Below are 21,480 nucleotides of genomic sequence, written 5' to 3'. Positions count from 1 at the left end.
TCTACTTTATATCCCATAGTATGTTATTTTTTATGTAGAATTTTTTAACCTTCTTTGTGTCAACTAGGGGGCACGGGCAAAGACTACAAATGACACAAGGTTAGGCTCAATGAAACTTACAGGTGCAGGGCTGGTAATGCATGTTTCTCTCTTGGGCAAAGTGGGGCTATGTGCTCCATAGGTTTTGCTCTAGAAGAAAACCTGTTTTCCCTGCTGCTTCTCATACTGGAGATTTAAATGAGGGTAGGATCATCTTAACTGGAACACTTTGAGTTAATAATCTGGGTTTCAGTTTTGCTGGCATGAAAATTTACAGTGTTCTCTGGTGCCTCTCTGCATATCAGCATTAGTTTTAACTGGAGGCCTTATTGCTCACATCCTCCCAGGTCAGAGACATGATTCCTAGGCTGCCTGAGGAATTGCTGTAGGGATTATCCAGGGAACCAACTGGTTTTTTTGGGGTTTTTTTTCACCACTTTCCATACTACTTTGAAAGTTATCTAAAGTCCTCTCCCCAAATTTGTCAACATTTTGTATAAACTTAATCTCCAAATTGTTTCCCAAATGTTTTATCCCAATGTAAAGTTACTAAAGAAATGAGTATTGGGAAACATGAGTTATATAAATCTGGCCCTGCCTGAATTTCAGAGCTCGAGGGTCAAGTAAGTTCTGTTAGATTCATTTCATCACTAGTAAGATGAGGGAGCAAGACAAGATGATCTCTCATCTCTTACAAGTCTGTGATTCTCTAACGGCGTGCAGTATGGATAAATTTACTAAAGGAAACAACTCTATTTCTATGTGTCTAAGCAGATCACTTTACAACTTTTTTATTGAGAATGTCTCTTTTTATTCCAGATTTCTCTTTACCTTATTATTCCCGTCTCTTAGGAACTGTAAGGTAACAAAGCAAGAGATTGGTATAGCTTGCTTTGGAAGATAATGCATTAAATTTATCTTGCTGTATTTTAAATCACTAAATCCAGATGACTTTACCATAATTGCATCTCAAAAGTTCACAACACTGCTGTCATATAGACTTTCTCTCTTAATGGGTATAAAATTGGCTACAAGAAAATGAACATTATAACACTTTATATATACAAAGGCCAAATCAGATGTCATTTGTGTAGCTATCTCTAGTGAAATAATCATGTAGTGTAATTAGCACTGTATTGTGTTAATTCTGCCTGCTCTTAGGGAACACAGACTTCTTAACATTGCTAATAAACATCTAGAAATGATCTCATTTTCGATAACAATGGTAAAATGGCCATGTCTACTTTTTTTCCATTAGTGTCTGTTTATGGGCTTGAGTGAATCATTGAGTAGCATAATAAGATATTTATTATTTATCAATAAACTTATAAGGTGAACTAGGCAATAGGAGTGTCTCTTAAATACAAATTAGTTTACACCACAGAAACAACTCTTTTCAGAATGAGTATGAAGTGCTGATAGTATTTCAATAAGAAAATTCTCAAGATATTTTTTCAGTCATAATACACTTTTGCAAGTACCCAAAATGAACTGTACTTATTTCAAAGGCTTTACCATTATTTTAACTTAAGGAAAATGCAAATCAATGTAAAACAGATTTCTGAATCTGATTTTAACTGTGTGTGAAATTCTACTTAGAAATAGGTGGTGTTTGGCAGCTCCTTTGTAAAGCGGCCTCACAGTGGGACCTTTAGAACTGAAGTTTTCCTTTTTCCCGACAAGTGACAGTGAAAATGTCCTTATATTGGGTCTCTACTGGGAAGTATCTGCAAAATGTCACAAAGGCACTACGTGAAAAAAATTGAATGAGTAAACTGTAATTCTAAATGGACAACTATAGATTTTTCTGGGCCAGTTTTCTCAACTTTTGACACTATTGACATTTGCACCCTATAATTCTTTGTTGTAGGGGGCTGTCATGTGCATTGTAGAATGTTCAGCAGCATCTTTGCCCTCTACCCATTAGATGGCTGCCCTCTTCTAGTTGTGACAATCAAAAATGTCTCCAGACAAGATCAAATGTGTCCTGAGGAGGCAAAATCTCCCCTCCCTCCCCGACTCCATTTAATACCACTGTTTTAGGCAAAGCACTGATGTAACATGTCTTCTCTGATTTGGATGCTGCCGTACTGTCCTGTTAGGGGATCCATTGTGGTAGGAACTACTTGAGATGAGTTGTATGAGTTCTTTATGTATTTCGATATTAAGTGCTTTTCAGATCTATGATTTGCAGATATTTCCTCCCAGGGATGACCAACAGTCTTATGTGTATAGAAGGATGGTTAGTTTCGTTTGTATTTCTGTACAGGTACCAGGGAGCTGGGACGGGTCCTTGATTGCTGTTTGGCATTCTGCAGGCTCTTTATCCAGGTTGTCTGAAGAGTATAGTATCATCTGTAGAAAGTTGGATTATAGTCCCGCCATTGGCAGTTTCTGAAAAGACTACTAGGGAAAAGACCATTAGGTTTCTACTATCTATCTCTTCAAAGCTCTGTAGACATCACTAACACTCTCCTCAAAGTCCTTCCAGTTTCTTCGCATTTCCTGGGCACTCCCCTCTTCCCAAAGCCGCTTCTCTAGTTTTTTCATTTTTATCATGGAGGGGCTCCACTACAAGAAACCAAAATCTGTTTGGTTATTCATTGCTATATAATAAGTTACTCCAAAACTTAGTGGCTTAAAACAATAATGAATTTTTAATATCACACACAGTAGTAGTGGTCAGGAATTCAGGAACTGCTTAGTTGAAGGGTTCTAACTTGATACCTGTTGCGAGTTTGCAGTCAAGATATCAGCCAGGTCTGAAGTCACCTGAAGCTTTGACTGGAACTGGAGGATCCATTTCCAAGACAGCTCTCTCACATAGTGCTTAGTAGGACTCTTTAGCCTCTTTCTAGCTGTGGGCAAGAGGCTTTACATGGCTTCCCATAGGGCTGCTTGGGAATCCTCATGACATAGCAGCCGGCTTCCCATAGAGCAAATGATCCAAGAGGCAGTAAGGCAGAAGGTAGAAAGTCTTTTATGACTTAATCTTGGAAGTCACACGTTATTTCTGCCATATTCTTTTGATCACAAAGTCAGCCCTATTCAGTGTGTGAGGGAACTACACAAGGGTGAAATACCAGGAGGCAGGCATCACAGGGTACCATCTTGGTGGCTGGCTGCCACAATCTCTTGAGTTTGTTTCTGTTGTTGGTTTTCTCTTGACTCTCAGTCACATTTTCTGCCTCTCTGCATGTCAAGATTCACTTGCATGGTGGGCTTTGTGTTGAAGCTCCAAATGACACTATCTTTTTTTTACCTGAAGTTTTGCCTTTCCTCTATTGAGCAGGTAGAGTAAGGGGCTCATTACCTCAATCTGGTTTGCGACTGGGTTGGATCAGGGCTGGACTGCAGGTTTGCTGAGATTCTGTCTGTCTTTGATTTTCTTTCCTCTGATGTGTCCTGTCTAGGCTTCTTACCAAGAGCCTGGTGAGTCACTGTCTCCTTTCTGAAAGATAATACATGTATCATGGGGAAAATCTAGTTGCATGTTTAGGATTCGTGGCATTTCCAATTTATTATGCCAGTGCTTCATGACTTTCAAAAGCTTTTCTGATTTCTCTCTACCTCAGAAGCATACCTCTTTGTGCTCCAAGCCATCCTCAGCTCACAGCCAGAATAGGCGAATATCCCCCCAGGAATAGGGCTGCTGGCAACCCTATTACAAAAGAAAATGTCCAGTAACAGATCGCTGCCTCACAGCAGCTCTCCCCTTTTTGATATTCTGAAGTTTCAGTTCATCATTCCTCCTTCCTACAGCTCTCTGTAATGCTTTGGCATATATATTGAACAGCTTTTCCAGTGTGGGGATCCTGTAAGCTATGCAACATCACAAACAAGACACTTTATTATTGTACTGTCTGCATATGCTTTTAGGACATATTTATACAAATTTGATTGTCTTCTTACTAAATTTAGTCTTGAAAACTAAAGTTACTTGCTATGGCTCAAATGAGGAAATCAGACTTGGAAAATAATGGCACATACTTGTCATAATTTCCAACAATTCCTAGCAGTTATGCTAATTAGAAGTTTCCTGAGGCCCTTGGTTTGACAACTGAGGTTAAGTAACTGTGTTAATTATAGAAACCAGAAACTTACAAATCTGAATGGGTCACTAAGGCCACACCTTAAGAATAGAGTACTTCTCATTAATTACACACATTGAAACATAAGGTGTCCTTTCTAAGATGTGCAATTGCTATTCTTTTGAGGGAATCACAGAATCAAAGACCTGGAACAGATTTCAGGGATTACCTACGAGAATTCTATTCACTTGCAGACACCCACTGGTCTGCCATCACAAGCCCAGTTAGAACCTAATTGTTTTTGTCCCCCTTTTCATTCCTGCCCTCACACCTTCCTCCCCACCACTTGTCATTATCTTTTACTGTACCCCATTCTGTTAAACTAAAATTAGTCCCCTTTCCCCTTCCCTTCCTTTTCTTTCCTTCTACCATGTTTTGTGGGAACTCATATTTAACATCACCAAATTTCTTGCTTTTCCTGATACACTTCTTTCACCTCTTGAGGTTAACTGAACCCCAGCATTTTTCTCACGACAATTTATACTCACAGCATGCTTTCAGACTTTGTGTTATCTTTTTGTTTACATTAATGTTAGACCCCTCAGGTGCCCCACATTTGTTACTCTCTCTATGGAGGACCCTCGTCTAGATGCTAAAATCTAGAACAGGGATCAGATAGCTGTCTACTTCTGAGGAGGGCACCTCAGGTAGACATCTGCCACAGTGCTGGGAATATTGTGTATAGTAGACCCTCACATTTGTTGAATTAACTAGTGAGTGAGTCAATAAATTAATTAATTAAAAATGGGGCCCATATTTACTGTTCATTTTTCTCACCTTCTTTCTCTCTACAACTTTTTTTATAATTTGTCTGTCCTTTCCACGGGAATGAATTTCTCAAAAGGTTAAAAATGACCTTTAGACTATCAGATTGCTAAATCCAAGGATCCCCTTTCATAGCACGTCCTACAAATTTCTTTGGCCTTTCTCTTCACCTTCTTCTTTGGCAATCATCACACGCTTCAAAGGAAAAGAATGCTTCCATTAATTCCTACTTTTTTTTTTTTCTTTGCTGTTAGAAAGAAGTGATTCCTAAAACTCTTATGATAGACTTTTAAGCTTTACTTTGGTAACTTAACATTGTGTAGCTTGCGGTAATTATAGTTTTATATTATTTCTTATTTTCCCTCTTAGATTGTGGAGTCTTTGTGGTTAATAATAATGACTAATATTTAGAGACCAGTAACAGGCATTATTCTAAGTGCTATATACATAATAACTTAGTCTTCATAACTCTATAATTAAGGTATATTGTTGTCATTATTTTCACTTTATGGAGGAGGAAACTGAGGCCAAGAGAGATTAAATAAGTGTTCAAGGTCGTGTCGCTAGTAAATGACAGAGCCAGGAGTAGAACACACACAGTTTGGCTCAATAGTCCATGTGCTTACTTCCCACTATGCATCAGCCTCTCGCAGCATGACCTGCATTTTATTACTCTTTGTATCCTCAGCTGCTAACTCGGTGCCTGAGATGTAATGGGTACGTAATACATTTTTTGAGGGGGGGCATTAGATTGAATTATTCATGTCAATCCCTTTACTTCACTTCTTTGAGAATCACATAGGCCTACACAGAAAAGTCAGGACTAAAAGTAAGATCTCTAGAGAGCTTCTTCAGAACTCTTTCTACTGCTTGTAGAGCATCAGAGAAGTAAAAGATATTAGTTTTATTATCAATAAACTTTACTTGACGTGAGTCTACTGACAAATCCTTGATATGTTAGAGTTCAATACACATTTTTTCAGTTTCAACTTTAATTCTAATCACATATGTCTCTCAGTTAAATTGGGAGTTAAGGTTTGATTTCTGGTTGCAGATCTGTCACTAATCGGTTGAGTGACCCTGAATAAGTCTCTTTACCTTTCTAAGTCTAATAAGTTAAGTGTACAAATTAGGTTAAAATGATCTTCAAATTTCTTCCTGCTGAAATTCTTTTCATTTTTTTATTCTGTATTCATAGCAACCAAGTACTGATTCCTTGATGGAATCATTCATTTAGCAAACATATAATGCCTACTATGTGCAAGAGATTGTAGACCATCTCCAACAACAGGAAGACAGAGGAGAAAATTAACATATTCTTTTGTATTATCAGGCTGCATGTTTTTCTTGAAATATTCCTTGATATTCATTTGAAAAAAAAATAAAGCCCAATTAACTTTTCTGCAGCCTCCTGGGCTTTAGATATTTATGACTTTAATTATTTTTCCAAATAGGTTCATCCCTTTGTACAATTCGACTTGTTTTCTCTGATAAGAATCATTTCAGTAAGTGTTCTGTACACAATTGTCTTAATAGTGTATCTCATTTGGTGGGTAATCTAGGTAATTGTATAGCTTTATACTTGAAAATGAGCTTCAGGTATTATAGGGAAAAAAGCCCAGTTGTAAGGAATGGGCCCAAAGGCCATGTCTGCAGAGTTGGAGCATCTGGAGTGCCATGAGCTCTAGTAATTGCCCTTACAGTGATGGCTCTGCTATCTGTTCTGTTTCCATAGACGGGGATGCTAGGTGACTCTGCCACATTTCAGAGCAACAACTTTGTAATTTGCCTGCTTTTGAAATCTTCTGATTTCAACACATCACATTCTTAATTTAGCCATTAATATTACTACTGGGTAGTAATATTAACTGCTACTTATTAAATATATAACTATATGCCAGATGGTATTCTGAATACTTTTTAAATATTACCGCATTTAATTCTGACAGATCTGTAAGGTGGATTTTATTATCATTCTGATTTTACTTATGAAGAGTGTTAAGCAGCTTGCCTAAGGTCATATAGTTTGTAGCGAGAAATAGAGCAGGAATTTATATCCCAGTCTGACTAACTTCAATCTATTAGGCTTTATTCTAACTACCAAGTACCATTTTAACTCTTAATTACGTATTATTCCCTAATTCTCTCCATATAAATCTTGTTTTCTATCACTGACTAAAGCAGAGCCTCTATTTAAACCAGCTTTGTGAATCTACATTCCACTTATTTTTTTAAGATATGTATAATTTTATACATGAAATCTAAAAGTTTTAAAAGAAAGATATTAAAATATAGATGTCAAAAATCAATGTTATTTCATTCCAAATTTTAACTTGGATGTCTAAGTTCTTATATATGGGAAATGCTGCCATTTCACGAAATGGTTTTGGAACTAATTTTCCTGTGGGAACACTTTCTTAGTATTCATTTTCCTGTTTAGGCATAGAAAGAGAAAATGCTCTCATTTATGCACAGATAATTACAGTATTCACATAACCTTTAGAAGTCTTTATTATTATTTTCTTTCCCTTCAAAGTTTCTGTATTCACTGAATTTATATCAGCCTAAGCACAGGGAATTCTTCCAGCTTGCACTTAAACTAATTTCTGAGAGAAAGCAGCATAATTTATACCTTATATTGCATAGTATTTATGAAACTGCATTTATTAAAGCTTTACAGACAAATGTGTTTGGGCTTGTTGGCATTTTTTCCTGTTTGGATGGATTATTGAGTGCTGATTTATGGCAGTCGTCCCTCTGCACTAGTAACACTAGTAACAGGGAAAATCCTGTAAATACAACATTTGCTATAGAAATATGATTTCTCAGCCTCTCTTTGATATAACAAGTTTAGGGGTCTCTTACTTTCTTTTAACATAGTATCTATTAGAATAATTTGTAGCTTCTTATTTATCTTCTGTCTGTATAGTGTCAATTAACATGCAAACCAGAACAATTTTTCCTCATTACCTATTCCAGGGCATTCAAAGGGAAACAGTATGGAGCAGGGCAAAGATATAGGCTATGGAGTCAAAATACCTGGGTTCAAATCCTACTTCTACTATTTTCACACTGTATGACCTTGGAGTATGTTAATTAACTTCCTAAACCTCAGTTTTCTCATCTTTAAAATGGGATTAATACAAATCAGCTAACATTAATTGAACACTTAACATATGTGAAACATTATTTTTAAAGCTTTTTATTTAGGAACACATTAAATCCTCACAGTAGCCCTGTGTGGAGGTGCAATTATCACCTCCATTTTACAGGTAAATAAACTAAGGCACAGAACAGTTAAGTAGCTTGCTCAAGCTCTTATGGGATTGTTGAGAGGATCAGGTAACCAACAGAGTGCTCAGCAAGTAGAAAACACTGAAGAAAGGTGTTTTCCCAGCACCTAGGAAGAGCTCTTGGTCACAAACTTGTGTACCTTTAATAACAGATAAAAGGAGTAGAGGCTGTTCTTTACTCTCTACAGAAGTACTTGATTGACTAGGTTAAAGTTTCTGGAAACTTGACAGAGACCAGTCACCTCGTTTTATATATGAAAAAGTGGATACCTTGCCAGGTTACATGACTTGGCTAAGATTTGGGTAGTTCAAAGATTAGAATCCAGATTTTCTACCTTAACCCTGGGCTTTTTCTCTCCCATAAGCCCAATGTCATAGCTCCTCTCATTGCTATCAACTTGGTTTGGGCAATTCATTTTTTAGTTAGAAATATCCAAGGTCAAGGAGATGGCTTGTCTTGTCTTTCTACTTAGTGAAGACAAATTACATTGGTACCAGAGTTACGAACTTTTGGCAAGAAACAAATAAAGTGATGTATATTTTTACTTTGTCACACATAGTCACAATTTATATTTGGTTATGGTAATGTAGGTAGCTCCTTTATCATTGCCTTTCTCTATTGGGAGAGTGTGGAAGATCTATTTCATTAATCATTTACATTATCTAATCAAATTATATAAATTAACTTTCTTATTTAGTACTTTCTCTCTTTAGGACACCATGTAGGAAACCTAAATGTCAGATAATGACTCTCTAGTAAAGGGTCAGACAAAGCAGAAAACAATGAACATATCCAGGGTAAGCAATTTTTTCTAAAGATATGAGAAACATCTGAGATTCATTTTCAGTGGTTGTGATTTGCTTTGTGGTTTTGAAATGAAGATAGCAATAGTACTTCAGAACTAAAACCAAACACAGACCAAAAAAAGCCTAGAAATTTAGGCTTGTGAGGAGCATTCCTATACACCCAAGTTCAAAGTTACCAGTTAACCTTTAAATGTAACCAAACTGTTTCAGAAATGGTGAATGTCATGGCTAATGTAACAACTGGTCTTTATGTGTGTCATGTACATTCAAGAATTCTCCAGGTCCCAAGGGCAATTGAATTGATAGATTTATCTTAACCTTTCACATAAACTCGAGCTTACATTGAATTGGAACATTTTTTTCCCTTGATGTTCCTTTCTATTCTTTGGTTGAGAGTGATCATTTCTGTCTACTGTTACTTTCTCGGGATGACTGGATGTAGATATTCACAGTATAAATCAGATTGTTGGAGGTGCTATAATGATAGTGATACTAAGTGAGATTAAGTGAATTCAATCAAAATTGATCCCTATTCCACCACAAAATATAAAAATCAAGTTTCTTGGAGTTTGAGGATTTTTATATTAGTTTTATCTGACTCTTTCCCCTGGTTTGTTTAATGTGTAACAATTTTATCTAATATAAAAACATGAATTTAGTTTTTTCTGGTTATCATAACTGAATAGATACCAAATATGTGGCAAATGGCATAATCTTGGGGGTTAAATGTTTGGAATCTTGCTCTGGAGCAAGACTGCCTGGGTTTGCATGCCAGCTTTGTCCCTTACCACAAGACGTTGGGCAAATTACTTGTCTTTTCTGCGCCACAGTTCCCTTATCCATAAAAGGATAGTGTATGTACACTGCAAAAAGTCATTATGAGGATTAGATGACTCCATCTGTGTTAAGTGCTTAGTATTAGTACCTGGCACAGACTAAGGGGAGGTTTGCTATTATTATTGCTTTAACTGGCATGAATTACCATGGAGGCTGAAAATGTTTTTGTTTCTTAACCATTTATATTTCTTCTATAATTTCTTGCTCATATCCCTCGCCCATTTTCATTGCCATGTTCTTTTTTTGTCTTATTGATTTTCAAAATGTGTACCATTTATTGACATACTACTTTGAATATCATTGAATGTCATAGGTATAGAAAATAATAAAGAAAAATTAACCAAGCATGTACAATGTCTGAGACACTGTGCTAGGTGATGTGCAGAATAGAAAAATGGATTACATGATCCCTTTCCTCTAAGTGATTTTTAACATAGTAGGGGGAAAAGGAAACCTCCAAAATAATGTAATGTGTTATAATAGAGCTTTCCATATCTGTGCTTTTGGTACATTGATAAGGATGACATTAATTCAGATCAGAATCATCCCAGAAGGTTTTTGGAAGAGGTGGCATTTAAGATTGGATTGAATAGTGGGCAAAATTTTGAGATGCATAGGTGGCTGGACCAGGGCATTCTAGTGGGTTAAAATAATGAGGCAGAAGACAAGAATCGGGGAATAAAATACTCATTTAAAGAACTTACTTTTAGATTTTTTAATCTTTACATGACACTTGTTTTCAACAAAGCAAAGTAAACATCGTGATCACTGACCCCTTAGAACTTTGAATCATAAGGAAAGATAGGAACTGTACTTAACCTAAGACTAATTCAGAAACTCAAACTAGTGGTGTATATGATCCATTCAAAGCTGCAGTTTACATTAAAAGGCTAAACTAGATGCATAGGACTGACAACATACACAAAATGACCATATCTTTTTGTCAGTATTGAATAGAAAAGATAGATTATGGCAGTTCCAAGGCTGTAAAAATCTAGAGGGATAACAGCCAAGGTTTTGTTGTCAATTCACAAGGGCAGATTTGGAAGAAACCCATCAGCAATCCTTGATGTATTTTAATAAGCAGGGTGGGGCTGTCCTGTGCATTCTAGGATGTTTAGCAGCATCCTTGGCCTCTATCCCCTAAATGCCAGTGGCACCTCTCCCAACCCCAGGGCTATGACAAATAAAAATGCCTCTAGAAATTGTTGAATGTCCCTTTGGGGGCAAAATCTCCCCTGGTTGAGAACCACTGGAATACAATATACAATTATTCCTTTATTTCAAATCTCTTTTAACTGTTTACCATATTCTTGGGCAATATGTTCAATTTTTTATGGTTATAATACCAAAGACCTATCATTTATTGAACATATGCATAAAAGAGTTTTTTAAAATATATGTATGTTCCATACAAAATGCATTCCAAATGTTAAAGCTTGGACACATACTTTGGAGTGTCAATACCTTGGTACAAACCAAGCTGAGCTCATTTTCTGAATTTATCTACATATAGCAAATGCCTTACTTGCAGCAACTTAATATTCCTGTTGTGAAAAATCAAGCAGATTACTCTAACTTGGGAAACTTATGGAATCACCTTTTCACAAGCCTTATATTTTGAAATAATTTCAGAATTAAAGAAAAGTTGCAAAGATATGTACAAAGTATTTCACATACCTTCACCCAGATTTCTCAAATGTTAACATTTCACTACTTTGAGCTCTCTCTCTGTAAGTAGATAGCTAGATAGATAGATAGATAGATAGATAGATATTTATAAAGATATAGATATAATTTTTTAAGACCCATTTGAGGATAAGTTATACATATGATGCCCCTTTACAACTAAATACTTCCATGTTTATTTCCAAAAACATTCTCTTTTGTAACTACAATGCAATTGTCAAAACCAGTACTAATATCTAATCTTTAAGCCTTATTTAAATAATGCCAATACCGCCAATAATATCCCATCTAAGATCACACATTACATTTAGTTGTCATGTCTCTTTAGACTCTTTTAATATGGAACAGTTCTTTGGGGTTTTTTTGTTTTGGACTGAATGTTTGTTTCCCCCCAAAATTTGTATGTTGAAGCCCTAACTCCCAGTGTGGCTGTATTTGGAGACTGGTTCTCTAAGGAAGTACTGTAATTAAAGTTAAATGAAGTCATAGGGTGGGGCCCTGTTACAACAGAATTAGCGTCCTTACAAGAAGAGACATCAGACAGCTTGACTCTCTCTCTCTCTCTGTCTCTCTCTCGTTCTGCGCACGTACAAGGAAAGGCCTTGTAAAGACATAGGGAGATGGTAGCCATCTATAAGACAGGAAACCAGCCTCACTAGAAACCAACCCTGCCAGACCTTCATCATAGATTTCAGCCTCCAGAACTGTGAGAAAATAAATTTCCATTGTTTAAGCTACCCATTCTATGGTAATTTGTTTTGGCAACCTGAAGCTGACATACAATGACTGACATTTTTGAAGTATACAGACCATTTACAGTGCTTAACACTTAGATTTAATATCCATAAAATCTATATCAGCTAAAGGGCTATTACAATGGTACAGGCAATACATGATTGTGGATTGGTCTAAGATGACAGAAATGGCATGGTGAGATGGTTTATATTCAGAGTTTATTTGATATTAAAGCCAACAGGCTTCCTAATGCATTGGCTATGAGGCATGAGGGAAAAAGAAGAGACCCAGTTTCAGCAAACATAGCAGAAATCATACCTCCAAATGGGTGCAAAATCAATGACAGCTTAAAGACATTACCAATTTCTATTTTGAAATAATTTTCAGTTCTAGTGATATAATGTTTTTATATATTGCCAATATAAGTTTATTGAATGAAAGATGGTTGGTAGGGTGAATAAATAGCTTCATTCATAGCAAATTTTTATTTCAGGGTAAATTTAACTCTAGGAGTAATCCAAAAGCCATAGGGTAAATAAGTTAGATAACCACTTTAAGCAATAACATTTTCAGCCAAAAATGTAAGTAATGACTCTGGTTTCTTTGCACTATTCTTAACCTGATTCTGAAAGCAATTCCAAGGGAGAGTTTTCAAAAAAGCTTTAAAGCAATAATAGCATCATTAGCAAAAGTGGCTATATGTTAAAGATTATTCTTCTTTGAAAGAAACAAAACTCAATAATATCTATAGATAATGTAATAGCTATTTATATCTGCAGATATAAATATCTATGTTACATCATTTTTCATTATTTTCATGTCTCCTCTCCCCTGGTAGAAGGCTAAACTCTTTTCCTTCATTTTTTCATTTTCTAGATGTGGCTATCTCTAGGGTACCCTGGTGTGGTACTCAGAGAAATGTCTATACCTATACCTATATCTATATCATCAATCTCTCTATATATATATATTTGTATCTATATTTATATATAATCTATATTTATATACATATGCCTAGATATATATGACAATTATAAAGAGGCCTTTCTTTTTCATCTGATAATTGCTATTGCATTGCTTACTAGTTTCTGTTTGATTCATGAATCTGGAAAGAACTTAGAAGTCATCTACTCAAACTCTCTAATTTAGTACATGAGGAAACTGATTTTCTTCCCCCAAATACCTTTAACCAGCATTACATTTAGGATAAGAACCCAGGTTTTCTGTCTCCTGGTGGAGTGCTCTTTCTAATCTATTAGAATGAAGGTTACAATAGTATTCAGAGGAGGAAAGTTATTATTAGCATTGGAACTTAGTTTGGGAGTTTGAGGTACACTAATTTCTGCTGTAGATATTTTGGAAAAAAAACAAAATACAGGTCAGTATCTTAACTTCAGAGGATCCACAAAAGGGTCAGAGTTACAAGCAAATCCATTGCTCTAAAGCCTGCAAACTCAGAATCAACAAGTCACACTAGATAGTGTTAAGACAGGTGAATTGCAATAAATTATGAGCTAACAATAGGGCTTTTCTCACTGAAAATGATTACCTCTGTAATTAGGGGACACTAGTGTTCTGTAAAATACCCATTGGATATTCTTAATCTGTAGATGGGTAGAGAGAATGTGGAGAAAAAAGCATTTCTTGAACATCTGTTGTTTGGCAGTCACTTTTCATGCATTAGTATTGAACAAAATTTTAAATTTATTGAAATTCTGGTTCCAAGAGAAATTTTAAATAAAAGTTCTGAGTTGAATATTTATTATTTTAAAGTCATTAATTCATACTTCTACATCAAATAATGGAGTAATGCTAAATGACTAGTAAATTACTGAAAATATAAGCTAAACATTGTTATATTGAAATTTCCCTATTAGAAATAAATTATGGTGAGTTAAAGTATTATGTCTTTTGTTTTTTTCATGAAAAAATTGATCAACACAGTTGATTATTATTCAACAAATATTTATTAAGTATTTGCTCTGAGCCCATTGGTGGCACATGAACTGTTTAGAACAGGATCCATTTGTCTTAGTCAGCTTGGGCTGCTATAGATTGAGTATTTTAAACAACACACTTTTTTTTTTTCTCATTTTTTCAGTTCTGGAGGCTAGGAAGTCCAAAGCCAAGGTGCTGGCCTATTTGGTTCCTGGTGAGAGCTCACTTTCTGGCTTGCAGATGGCCGTCTTCTTGCCATGTCCTCACATGGCTGAGAGAGGAGCAAGCTCTGCTGATTCCTTCTGTTTTTATAGAGACTAATCCCATCAAGGGCCTCAACGTCATGAACTCATCTAAACCTGATTACCTTCTATAAGCCCCACCTCCAGTTACTATCACATTGGGGATTAGGGCTTCAACAGATGAACTTGGAGGGGATATAAACATTCAGTCCATAACACATATCAGTGTGTTTTCTTCCTTGATGGAGCTTACAGTCTTATAGAGAAAAGCATAAATAAAAACTTCTTGTGACCACTGTTATAAAAGTGGTAGAATAAGGTCCATAAGAGAGAAGAATGGGGAATCAACTTTAGGTACAATTTTCAGGAAAGCCCACCCTAAGGAAATGTTTGAGATCTGATGGGTCCTGGAGAGCCAGCTTTGCAGAGGGAGCTGGGCAGAGTTGTTCAGAGAGAGGGAATGGAGCTTCACTTGCTAAGGCACCGAGGAGGGAGAGATTGCAGTGTGTTTGGGGAATGAAAAGAAAGATTTCTGTCTAGGGCACAGAGAGATGGGCTTGCAAGAAACTGGAGCCACAGCCCAGATTGTGTAGGATGTCCCAGACTGTGCCAAATGCAAATAGATACTACCAAGTTTGAATTTTCAAACTTCACTCTGTTTGCTTTGATAGACACTAGAAAACTTAACAAACAAGATCAGAATGTTGGATGAGGAAAAGAAAGAAATACAGTTTGCTAATTTATCTCTTGTTTTATATAAAAATAGGCTGTTCTTGTTTTATTGGAGAAACATAGAAAATATTTTAATGATAGGCAAATATTTTTGGAACAAGTGTTTGTCAAGAAGCCACCTAAAAGATCACATAATTCATTAATAGTAGACCCTACATGGAGCTTAAGCCCCCAACTTCTAATCTGCTTTCCTTTTTACTACATTGTTATGTTCAGAGTCAAGAGGGGAAAACAAAGAAAAACCTCTACTGAAAACTGGGCCCCTAAAAACATGGACCCTCTGAGCACAGTTTCCTATTCTCCTTTGTGAAAGAATTTCCATTCTAAAATGGAAACTGGAGGATATAAAATGAGAAATCTCACATATGTGCCCTCAGGAAAACAAAACTTAAAGACTGAGAGACTGATTTCCCATAAAAGCCTGATTTACAGAAAACTGGTAACATTTGAATTTTCTTAAATAATAGGGAGTTGGTCAGGGGTTGCCTCATATCAGCCTTGGGAAATTTTCCTAATGCTCTCCAAAAGCATGAGCGAGAAATGATCCAAGTTGGGTTGATCTCGTAAAATAAGCGGAATTGAACTTTTGTTTGTATGACTGGACTGCTTTTGTCTGCTTGGGGGACTCTTCAGGGCTGGTCTCCAGTTGTTTTTGATTTTTAACAGATTCTCACTGAATCCCTCTTTACATTCTCTGCCCAAAAATACGGCCCCCCTGAAAGTTGAATGGACTTGCCTGCAGCTTGCTACAGTTTGTGTGTCCCAAATTGCAGTTCTTCTGGTATTCCCAGATAAAGTCATCTTTTTGAAAATTTCGAGCTTGCCTCATTTTACCTTTTTATTTAGGTCAACACTCCCTTATAGACCCTGTTCATGGTGTTCTCTCTGAACCCTGGCAAGCTACTCCAGACCAGCAGGAAGAAGCACTGGTTTTCTCACATACCTAAGTGCTGGTTTAAATCTCTGGTAAATGGCAAGCTGGGCTCTGCTCTGAGGCACCATCTATTCTTCTGATTTTGGAAATGATCTAAGGGATTTGAAATATTCCATTTCATCACATGTAAAAAACCAAACACAGGTTCTTGTGCCCAACGCACAGTGAGGCCAAACAAATCAAAACATTAGAGTTTGGAGCAGAGAAAGGTTTATTGCAGGACCATGTAAGGAGAACGGGTGGCTCATGCCCCCAGAAACCCCCAAACTCCCCAAAGGGATTCAGCAAAGCATTTTTAAAGGCAAGATGAGAGAGGGGGTCACAGGGTTTGTGATCAGCTGGTGTAGGATTCTCTGGTTGATGTTGAGGTAATAGGGTGGTTAACATGGGGCTATATGCTCATGATCATCAAGTAGTTAATTTCTTCCATTTGGTGGTGACTTTCAGCATCTGAAACACTCAGGAAATATGCATGAGATACTATTCTCTGGGTACTTCAGAAAGGAGATACAGCAGAGGATATGGGGGAGGGGTCTGTCCTGGGAAGGCCCCATGGGGTCCTGCTCGGTTACAAGTAGATAATTCTTTTTTAACTAGTGACCAATATATTCTTTGAAGACGCACAGTTTCAGCTTAAAGTCAAAACAGAGAAACAGCTCAATAAGGTTAATTCTGGCAGGAAAGAAAATTTTATTTCATAATGAAAACACACTTGCAAAAATGTTATATTTTTCTATCTTCTTTGTTAAATACATTTGCCTAATTGAAGGAAGGGACTTTTTTCTTTTTCCTGAAAGTTTAAATGTCCATCATATCTAAATAGAAGATAGGACTGCTTCAAATGCAGTATTCTGTTTGTACACAAAACATTTCTTCTGAAAGGTTAATAAAGGCATGTTTTGGATCCATAAGCATGATGGATGTATATACTCTCTAAAATGAAAACATTCTGTGAAGAATTATATATATCTTAAGTCAGTTCTAGTATAAATTGGAGTATGGGAAATTTGCAATGAATTTGAAAAACGCTAGCCTAACTGTTTTATCTTTTCCCTAACTTATCTGGTAAATTGAAGCAATATAAAAGAAATATACTTACATTTAAAAATAACTATCTGAATTGAATTGATATAATTTGAGATTTAAAATGTTTAAAGGGCTTGGCTCCAATAAGTTAATTCTTAATAATTTTTAATCACTTTCTTTTTTCTGCAAAATGGGAAAATAATTTGCATTTTAATATACATCATATTCCTTAAACACAAAATTCTTTAAACCAATAATGCTCAGAGGGACAGATGTTGTTTATTTCTTCTAAGGGCCCAGAAATGAGACAGCTTGAAGGCAGTGTTTAGATAGGCACCAGCTAGTCAGTTTTAGATATGCTTCCTTCCACGGTGTTCTTTCTGCTGTAAATGAAATGGTAAATGTATTCAGTCTATGAGTATTTATTAAGCAACTACTGCATACCACACATGGTGCTCGATACTACATATATGACTATGACATAGCACTTCATGGAGTTTTTAATAAGTTCCATTTGGAATAAAAATACTTAACATTTCAAGTGAGTACAGTAATTATCCCTCATTTTTTAAAAATCAGGTTTCTTATTATGAATTATCCTGTTGTATACTATATTTCTTCTTTTTATAGCTTTATTGATGTAAAATTGAAACATAATAAGCTATATATAAAGTATACAAATTCTATACATATAAAGTATACAAATAAGTTTTGATAAATGTATATACTTTGAAACTATCACCACAATCAAGGTAATGAGCATATCTTCTGTCCCCAGAAGTCTCCTCTTGTCCCTTTGTGATCACTTCCTCTTGCTAATTCCTTCCCACCCCCCTACTCCCAGCCATCCCCAGGCAACTATTGATATTTCTGTCACTATATTCTAGTTTATACTTCCCAGAATATTATACAGTTCTAGTATGAGTTTTTCTTTGCTGTGGTTTCTTTTATTGAACATAATTATTTTGAGACTCATTCATTTTGTTTCATATATCAGTAGTTCATTTGATTTTATTGCTGTGTAGTATTCCAGTGTATGGATATACTACAATTTGTTCATCCATTCACCTGTGGATGAACATTTGTGCTGTTTCCAGCTTTTGATGATGATTAGCAAGAAAGTTGCTATGAACACCAGTGTACAATATTTATGTTTATGTGCACAGATCTTTTTGTGAACATATGATCTGATTTTCTTGGAAGTAGCTGTTTGGTATGGCAGCTGTACATACAAGTTTTTTAAAAATTGCCACACTTTTCTAGATTTGTTGACTATTTCCTGTTTCCACGAGCAGTATAGGAGATCTCTAGTTACTCTACATTCTCACCAACACTTGGCATAGCCAGTCTTTTTAAATAGTGAACCTCTGGGGTTTGAGTGGTATCTCATTGAGGTTTTTAATTTGCATATCCTTAATGACTAATGATGGGCATTTTCCATGTGTTTATTTCCATGTTGCCATCCATATATCTTCTTAAGTGTCTAATTCAAACCTTTTGCTTAATTTAAAAATTTTTGTTGTTTTCTTATTATTGGGTTTTGAAAATTCTTTATGTATTATGGATATAAATCCTTTATCAAATATGTGACTTGCAAATAATTTCTTCTAATCTTTGGTCTTTGTATTTATTCTTTTACTGTCTTTCAAAAACCAGAAATTATTAATTCTGATTATGACCAATTTATCAATTTTTCACTGTATGGAAAATCTTTGCCTAATCCAATGTCAAAAATATTTTCTCCTATGTTTTCTTCTGGAAGATTTATAGTTCTAGTTTTTATTGTTAGGCCTATGACCTATTTGAGTTAGTGTTTATATATGGTGTAAGCTATAGATTGAAATAATTCTAATTCTTCTTCTTTTTTTAATATAGATATGTGCCATTTGTTGAGAGGACTGTCTTTTCTCCACAAAATTGCCTTTGCATCTCTTTCAAAAATAAATCCATTCTGGACCCTATATTCTTTGTCTATATTGACACCAATGCTATACTGATTTGATTACTGTAGATTTCTTTTAATACTTGATATCACCTAGTATAATCCTTCAAAATTTTTTAAGGATTTCTTTACTAAAATGTTATTTTCTTAGACCAGTTTTAGGTTCACAAAAAAACTGCAGGGAAGGTACAGAGTTTCCATATACCCTCCCGCCCACAAACATGCACAGCTTCCCCCATTATCAACAGCCCCACCAGAGTGGTGCATTTGTTACAACTGATGAAGCTACATTGACACATCATAATTACCCAAAGTTATAGTTTTACATTAGGGTTCACTTCTGGTGTTGTACATTCTATGGGTTTGAATTAATGTATAATGACATGTGTCCATCATTATGGTATCATACAGAGTATTTTCACTGCCCTAAAAATCCTCTTTGCTCAACCTATTCATCTCTCCTCGAACCTAACCCCTGGCAGCCATTGATCATTTTACTGTCTCCATAGTTTTGCCTTTTCCAGAACGTCATATTGTTGGAATCATACACTATGTATCCTTTTCAGATTGGCTTCTTTCACTTAGCAATATGCACTTAAGTTTCCTCCATGTCTTTTTATGGTTTAATAGCTCATTTCTTTTTAGTGCTGAATGATATTCCATATTTCTTTATCCATTAAGCTACTGAAGGACATCCTGGTTGTCTTCAAGTTTGCCAATTGCAAATAAAGCTGCTATAAACATCTGTGTGGACGTAAGTTTTCAAATTCTTTCAGTAAATACCAAGGAGTGCTATGGCTAGATTATGTGTTTAGTTTTGTAAGAAACCCCCAAACTGTCTTCCAAAGTGGCTGTAGCATTTTGCATTCCCATCAGTAATGAATGAGTGTTCCTGTTGTGCCACATCCCTGTCAGCATTTGGTATTGCCAGTGTTCCAGATTTTGGCCATTCTAATAGGTGTGTCGTGGCATCTCATTGTTGTTTTAATTTGCATTTCCCAGATGACATATGATGTGGAGCGTCTTTTTTATGATTATTTGTCATCTGTCTGTCTTTTTTGGTGAATTGTCTGTTAAGGTCTTCGGCCCATGTTTAAATCGAGTTGCTTGTTTTTTTGTTTTTTTTTTTTTAAATAAAGCTTTTATTTATTTATTTATGTCTGTGTTGGGTCTTCGTTTCTGTGCGAGGGCTTTCTCGAGTTGTGGCAAGCGGGGGCCACTCTTCATCGCAGTGCGCGGGCCTCTCACTATTGCGGCCTCTCTTGTTGCGGAGCACAGGCTCCAGACGCGCAGGCTCAGTAATTGTGGCTCACGGGCCCAGTTACTCCACGGCATGTGGGATCTTCCCAGACCAGGGCTCGAGCCCGTGTTCCCTGCATTGGCAGGCAGATTCTCAACCACTGTGCCACCAGGGAAGCCCGAGTTGCTTGTTTTCTTGATGTTGAGTTTTAAGAATTCTTTGTATATTTTGAATAACAGTCCTTTATCAGATGTGTCTTTTGCAAATATTTTCTCCAAGTATGTGACTTGTCTTCCCATTTTCTTGACGTGATCTTTTGCAGAGCAGAAGTTTTCAATTTTAATAAAATTTACTTTGTTAATGATTTATTTTATGAATTATACCTTTGGTGTTGTATCTAAAAAGTCATCACTATACTCAAGGTCATCTAGGTTTTCTCTTATGTTATCTTCTAGGAGTTTTATAGCTTCGTATTTTACTTGTAGTTCTGTGATCCATTTTGAGTTAAATTTTGTGGAGGATTTAAGGTCTGTATTTAGATGATGATGACTCTTCATTTTTTTTCTTTCTTTTTTTTTTTTTTTTTTGCATGTATATGTCTAGCTGTTCCAGAACCATTTGTTGAAAAGATTATCTTTGCTCCATCGAATTGCCTTTGCTCCTTTCTCAAAGATCAGTTGACCATACTGATGTGGGTCAATTTCTGGGCTCTCTATTCTGTTTCATTGATCTATTTGTCTATTCTTTCACTGATACTACACACTACCTTAATTACTGTAGCTTTATAGTAAGTCTTGAAGTCAGTAAATGTCAGTCCTCCAAATTTGTTTTTAGGTTTTTCGCAGATACTCTTTTTCAGGGTGAGAATCACTCTTTTTATTCATAGTCTTCTAAGAGATTTTGTTTGTTTATTTTTTGTCTGTTTTTAGGAAGGAATAGATATTGCATTTTGTCAAATGTTTTTCATGCATCTATCTAGATGATCATATGGTTTTACTTTTTTATTCTGTTAATATCGTGAATTACACTGATTGATTTTCATTACTAAACCAGTCTTACATTCCTAGAATAAACCCTATTTGGTCATGATATAGTATACTTTTTATATTTTTTGGATTTAATTTGAAATTTTTTTCTAATAATTTTTGCATCAATTTTTATGAGAGTTAT

Source organism: Balaenoptera musculus, chromosome 5, assembly GCF_009873245.2.
Source record: "Balaenoptera musculus isolate JJ_BM4_2016_0621 chromosome 5, mBalMus1.pri.v3, whole genome shotgun sequence".
NCBI classification, from domain to species: domain Eukaryota; kingdom Metazoa; phylum Chordata; class Mammalia; order Artiodactyla; family Balaenopteridae; genus Balaenoptera; species Balaenoptera musculus.
This window is presented reverse-complemented; position numbering follows the sequence as displayed.